This window comes from Mustela erminea, chromosome 15 (assembly GCF_009829155.1).
Source record: "Mustela erminea isolate mMusErm1 chromosome 15, mMusErm1.Pri, whole genome shotgun sequence".
NCBI lineage: Eukaryota > Metazoa > Chordata > Mammalia > Carnivora > Mustelidae > Mustela > Mustela erminea.
The window spans coordinates 67,385,805-67,393,056 of record NC_045628.1 but is presented as its reverse complement, the minus strand read 5'-3'; the positions used below and the strand labels follow the sequence as shown (position 1 = coordinate 67,393,056).

Sequence of the window (7,252 nt, the reverse complement as noted above, 5' to 3'; positions counted from 1 at the left end):
ATGATTCTACTTCTACATGACACCTAGAATAGGCAGAATCATAGAGACAAAAGAAGGCTTAGAAATTATCAGGGATTTAGGAGAGGAGCGTGGGGAAATACTGCTTAATGAATACAGAATTTCCATTTGGGGTAATGAAAAGATTTGGAAATAACAATGATGATTATTCAACATTGTGAATATAATTAACACCACATACTTGTATACTTAAAAATGGTTAAAATGGTAGATTTTATGTCATGTATATTTTACTACAATTTAAAACAATACAAAAGGCCCCTTCCCAGGTCTTCTGAGCCTTTCCAACATCATTCACTTAGTAATATTTAAAAACTCTCACCTGTGTCTTAAATAACTGTGGCTGCCCTTTAAAATTATTTACATTTATTTGACCTTTGTAGAAGATAAAATCGTAAAGTCTCCATTTTTTATAACCTTTCCTCATACTTAAATTTATGACAAATATTGACCTTTCTCTGCCATTCAAGATCCACACAAAGTGTTTGAATCTCCTCTAAAATATCCTGTATTTTCAATCCTTTTCTTATATCAGAAACTTTTCTTTGTCTGTGTTTGAACTCTTCCTGGTTTCTCTCAGGTTGGAAACAAATGAGAAAACGCACTTCAGGGAAAATGCGACAACCTCTAAATATGCCATGGAAACTAAATTTTTGCTGTATGAAAATCTGACATCTTTCTAATTAAAAAGAAATATAAAGTATGTATGTATTTTCCTTTTTTGTCTTTTACTTACAGTTTCTAAGTCTCATTTTGTCCCTTGTTTCCTTTTTACAGTACACCCTATTCTCATTACTGCACAGGAGTCTCTCTAAAATTCCATTCTGTAGCTTCTCGTTACTTCCCTAAAGTGTCTTTTAATTTTTAATTCCATCTGGCAAAGTGCTGGCCACCTCCCTCAGTGTCTGCCAAGGACTTAATGAAAATGCTCCCTAATCCATCTCACTGGTCAGACTTGTCATTTACCTCTCGGGCCTCTGGGAGAAATGAATGAGATCATTGTTCTAGTGCCCTCTGAAGACTTGCATTTTAGAAGAGCTATGCCACAAGCCATCAAAGATTTGTATTATGAAATTGCTCATTGAAAGATGAATTTTGTGATTTTTGGTAAATGGTGCACTTTAGGTAGAGAAAGGAATGAACCTAGCTGTTAGAAAGTTGCAACATCCTAGTTAGCACCAGAATATTCTTACTGATATACTTAGAGATGATGTAGGGGCCAGTGGGGAGTTTAAATAAAACTACTTGACTGCTATAAATAATCCCCCCAGAAGTTTATATTGTCACTTGTCATATCAGAAAAAATAAGATGGAACTGATACAAGAGTAAAAACACTTAGATCAATATTAAGTCATTATTTGAATATTTATTTTTATTATAATACTCTGTAATTACTCTTAGAATTATTTTTTAAGTTTTTTGTTTTGTTTTGTTTTGAAAGAGAGTGGGAGTGAGAGGGGCAGAGGGTGAGGGAGAGCTAGAGTCTTAAGCAGGCTCTACTCTAAGTAGAGCCCTACTTAGGGCTTAATATCACGACTTTGAGATCATGACCTGAGCCGAAATCAAGAGGCAGATACTCGACTGACCGAGCCACCCAGGTATCCTGAGTCATTTGTAGTATGTTTTGAAAACACATATAAAGTAGAGGAAATTATACATAGCTTGTAACACAGAGGTTCCATCAATATTTTGCCATTTTTCTTTTGATTCTATGGTTATGTATATATATATATTTAATGATGCTGAATAAATACTATATTTTGAGTAATATGTGCTGATTTTAAACACATTTTTCATTACATCATACTATATAAAAATATTGAGATAAAAGATAAACATAAAATGAAATTAACCAGATTTCTACCACTGTTAATATTTTGATATCGTTCATTAAAGAGTATTCTTTACAAATTTCAAAACTTTCTGTTTTATTTTAACACAATTGTCTATTTTAATGACCTCATTACATAAGAATAAGTGCTCATTACACAAAAATCAGTAATAAAAATACACAAAAAGAAAAAAGTTTGAAATCATCATTAATCCCACCATACAGAGACATTCTTGCTAATATTTTGTATTATCATTGGTGTCATTTCTACTTTTACTTCCTACAATATCAATTTCAATTATGCTACTAAATTTGTAGTAACCCTATTGTCCTAACTTTCCAGTTCCCTTCTTACATAAACTAAGAATGCTGCAATTTTTCTAAATTTTTATTTTGCAGAGAATTATTTTTAGAAGAAATGTTTTCTTCTGAGTCTCAAATCTAGTATTTGTTTTCTCTTTTAAAAAACATGCATGAATGGGGCACCTGGGTGGCTCAGTGGGTTAAAACCTCTGCCTTTGGTTCAGGTCATGATCCCAGGGTCCTGGGATCGAGCCCTGTATTGGGCTCTCTGCAGGTGGTGAGCCTGCTTCCCCCCCCTCCCCCCGCCTCTCTGCCTACTTGTGATCTGTCTGTCAAATAAATAAATAAAATCTTAAAAAAAAAAACATGCATGAAGATCAAAGAAGGGATTAGGTATACCAAATTATGATGATAGTAATATTTTGCATGCATTAAGTGTATATTAAGTGCAGTCTTGTTACATGTATTATCTTATTTTCCTCAAGGTAAGTATTATTATCATTATTTTATGGATAATGAAATTGTATTTTAGAGTAAGTAACTTGTTTATTGTTATGCACACATCTATTAAAAAGAAAAATTGTAATTTAAGCAAATGCTAAATATCTCTTTTGTTCCCACTCCATGTGCTATTTAAGTAATTACTTTTTTGGTCACACTGAATCTAAAGGAGTTAACGTTGAAATACAAGTTATTAGCAAAGACTTACAGGAATTTATCATCTATGGGAAGAAATAATCATAATTGAACAACTGTGATAAAGAATCAAATGTACTCTTTCAATAATAAGTTCTATATAATTGAAATGATGAGACTATTCCATCTGGGGTAATTAGAACTTGTGTTCAGACATGTTATATTTAGGGACACAGAGAAAGCTACTCTTGTTACAGCATAGTTTTTATTTTGAATAAAGTGTCTACATAGGGTCATATTGTTTCTAAAATGGCAATTGAGACTTCTAGAAGCACACCTCTGACTCTAGAATAACTGGATATTTTGAATGCCTGAGTATCAAAATCTGGGCATCAATAATTTTTTTCAATAAATAAATAGTATTAAAAATAATATTAAAAATGAATTGCAAATTCAATCAAAGAATCATCAGTTATGATGTTTACTGTGTGCCTGCATTGGGCACGAAGATACCAGAATGAGTAATGCTTCACTGCCTGTTTCCTGTAGCCCAGCAAATCACAGTCTAGTGGAGAAGACTCGTACAAATCATTATAATAGAGTCATAAACATTGAGTACATGCACAAATAGGCTTACAAACACAGTGGTACATGTCCAGATAGTTATAATACATTGAGGAGCATCCTATCAGAGAGTCATAAACACTGAGTTATAGGTATAGAACACCAAGGAGTAGTTTATCCTATCCGTGTGAAGAACTATGAAAGCTTCATGGGGGTCTTGATTTGTGCTAAGAGCCTGCAAAATTAATCAGATTCTGTCAGTTAGTGAGAAAAGGGAAAAGCAAATGACCTCTTTCTAGTTTTTTAGTGTTTTTCTACCTTAATTTCCAAGAATTTTTCATGTGTTTGATACAGTGACATATTCAATAGCTTGAAGCCACATTTTGAGAACAGGTGTTGTGCCTGGAGAGCAGGCAGAGAGCACATTGGGTCATATTGGCCATGGAGGGATATTGGACTCTGTATTGTATTTCAGATCATCACAGATTGATTGGTTTTTTAAAATTTTTTTCACAGAGTGTTTTTTGATCCCCCAAAACTCTTCTTATGTTTCCACTTAGATGAGGTTGGCGTTCACTCTGATCTGCATTAGCTATGTGGTAGATTTAGGATTCGGGGATCAGATGACTCAGTATTGTTAGAGAATTCTTCCAAGTGGGAAAAGAGAATTTATATTTAAAATAAAGCAATGCTCTTAGAAGCTGCCCTCAGCTCCCTCACCTTCCCATTTGAAATCATATGGAACAGGAGCCTGCCCGGATTCAGAGTAAATACTTGAAGGTGATTTAGGATCCTTTGAATACAACCTAACCCATAGTCTACTCAACAGAAATCTAGAGTTTCTCTGTAGATCAGAGCATGGCTGAGAGGTGCCATAGTTAATAATTCTACACGAGTTTTCATGGAAAATTATAAAGTAAGCAAAGAGGTTTTTGGGTTTTTTTGTTTGTTTGTTTTTTAATATCCTCTGCCTTTCCTTTGGAAAGCTCTCTCTTTACTTTTCCCTGGACCCTCTTGTTCTATGGCATCTATCTTAATGTTCTTCATTTAAAAAAATATATCTGCTCTCAGGCAGAGGTCAATTTATCTAAATTTAGCTGATTATATTTAAAACTATGCTTTTATGAAAAGGGCACCCTGAAAATTCAGAAAGGGTTTTAAGGTCAGAAGAGACAGTCACTGATGGTATGATTTCAGGTACCATTATAGATACTTGGAGTAGATATTTTGGGGTCTGAAAAAAGCTGGTTCCTCTCCAGACAAAATTGTGCCTACTGGTATAAATGACTAAGTATAGTGGCGCAGTTAAAAACTTCAATTTGCAATAGGTAGGCTTGGAATGACTTCACTAGAGTTCAAATTCTGGCTCTTCCACTAATGAGCTGTACAGATTTTGTCAAATTTCTCAATATCTCCTAGCTTTTTTCTTATGTAAATGAGGATGATATTATTTAAATTGAAAAATGAGTTAATGTATGCTAAAAGTCATTTTGGTGTTTGGTACAAAGTGATAACAATAGATAATGTTTTCTTTATAACTACAGTGTTCTTAGGTGCTGGATGATATTCTTCAAAATATGTATGTTGAAAAACACTGGTATGGAGTATGAAATTCAGGTAATAGCAAGTTTCCCAGGACAATTTCTGAAGCTGATATTTGTGACAGTTTGCAAAAATGACCACAAATACTTAGGAGCAAATACCGTTACAAGGTAAAGTTTGTATATTCACTTTTTATCAACTGGGTTTTTTTTAAAGATTTTATTTATTTATTTGATAGAGAAAGAGAGAGAGAGAGAGAAAGCACAAGCAAGGGGAGCAGCAGAGGGGGAGGGAGAAGCAGGCTTCCCACTGAGCAGGGAACCCAATGTGGGGCTTGATCCCAGGACCCCAGGATCATGACCCAAGTTGAAGGCAGCCAACCTAGTCACCCAGGCACGTCTATCAACTGGCTTTGTGATTTGCTTAGACCGACGTCGTGTAACCAAAGTGAAGTTGTCTTAGTTTTGATCTTGTAACTGAAAAGTTCTACAAGCTCATGGCTTGTAGAATCTTTTCACCACCACCCAAAACAGGATGAGCTAACCTCGTAGAGAATGAGAGGCATGTGGAATAGACACCAGCTAGCCCAGTTTCACTCCTCTAGACCATTCTGCAATTGACTGTAGATACAACATGAACCCAAGCAATATTAACAAAATAACTGCCCAGCCCAAAAGACCAATCTGCAAATTCTGAAACACATAAATAATTGTTTCAAATGACTGGTTATGCAGCAAAGCAAAACTGGTTTAATGTTACAATTAAAACATTATTTAGCATTGCAGTTGCCTTTTGGATGTTGGGTAAAAAAGAAAAAAGCTTCCTAAAAGGTACTCCAGTGGCACCTGTGTGGCTCAGTCAGTTAGGCATCTGATTCCTGATTTAGGTCCGGGTCATGAGCTTAGGGTCATGGGATCAAGCCCTGTATTAGGCTCTGTACTGAACTTAAAGCCTGCTTAAGATTCTTTCTCTCATTCTCTCCCTCTGCCCATCCTCCAATCAGGCACACGCATGCATGCACTCTCTCAAACAAGAAGAAGAAGAAGGAGGAGGAGGAGGGGGAGGGGGAGGGGGAGAGGAAGAAAAGGAAAATATACCCGTGTAACATGCCAAGGGTGATTTACAGTTCTTAGAGAATTTCAAGAAATTTTATATACACATTTATAGAAATATAAGAGAGCATTTTCTTAATTTCATTTTGGGGAAATTTTGAGATTTGAAATAAAATCATGAATCAGAAATTTCAGATGTAAATCTTTTAATGTGAACAGAATTGATCATCACATTGATTAGTGAACATCTTTTATCTTAATTTATCTAACTTTTGCTTTATTCACACATAAATTATATGTTATAGTAGAACATTAGTTTGCCAGTGTGCAGCCTACCTTTAAGATTAGGTTAGTTCCCTTTTATTCATTTATTTGACTATTTGTTTCTGGTTACTTTCCCTTTATGTCAATTTTTTGTGATTTGAAACTGTAGATAGCTTAAATATTAGAAAAAATAACAAAGTCTTTGATGATTTTTTCACTGAAATTCAGTTGACTTATGAAGACCTAATGAGAGGATGCTAGCATTGTGAATAGTACCACAGATGTACAGATGGGAAAAGAACAATGCCATAAAAGTATGGAAAAATAAAAATACTGATTTTCTGCTTTCATCTAGGAAACTGCATGAGATTGGAAATCTTTATAGTGAGATGAGTAGATTCTGCGGGGCTCAAAGATACAATTTGGCAAGTTTTTGTTCCCCCAAATTTGCTACTAAAAATCATATCAAGTGCTTCATTGATCAGTCTTTAACTCTTGAAGGCAGTTTATTAATTTCTCAGAGATTCTTATAAATATTTATGATTTAACAAAGAATAATTCAATAACATTTGTTTTGCCTAAAATACTACGTTTAATTTTACCCTTTCTAGTATATTCACTTGACTAAATTTACTTTCTTGTTTCACTCAGATGATGAAATTGATTTATAAAATTTGAATGAAAAAAATCTAGAAATCTTCTACTCTAACTCTTCCCTTCTATAGAGAGAAAGTTGAAGCCCTGACTGCTGTCTTTTTTCTTTTTTCCCCTTTAAAATTTTACCTATTAAAAAAAGTATAAAATAAAACCATATTTTTTAAAAAATCACAAGATTATTATATATATTTTTTTCATTAATAAAATTGTTTTTCTATCTTGCAGACTTACTATTATTAAGCCAAATCATGAGATTTATAGTAAGGAGAAAATGGATCATTCTGGAGATAGGCTGTCTATAGAGTAGGGAAGAAGGAGGCTATGAAGCAAGCCTCTTCTATAAATAGAGCAGAGAATTAGAATGCCCTTGGAGTATAGATGGAG

The 7,252-nt window shown here is 34.1% G+C and overlaps 1 long non-coding RNA gene across 1 annotated transcript; it reads left to right on the top strand.

Annotated features, from left to right (window-relative positions):
- The first annotated feature begins 298 nt into the window (after window positions 1-298).
- LOC116574460 lies at window positions 299-5,932 on the top strand. Its single transcript, XR_004279323.1, has 3 exons — window positions 299-722; window positions 4,898-5,065; window positions 5,899-5,932. It is a non-coding gene; the product is annotated as an uncharacterized LOC116574460 (long non-coding RNA).
- The last annotated feature ends 1,320 nt before the right edge of the window (window positions 5,933-7,252 follow it).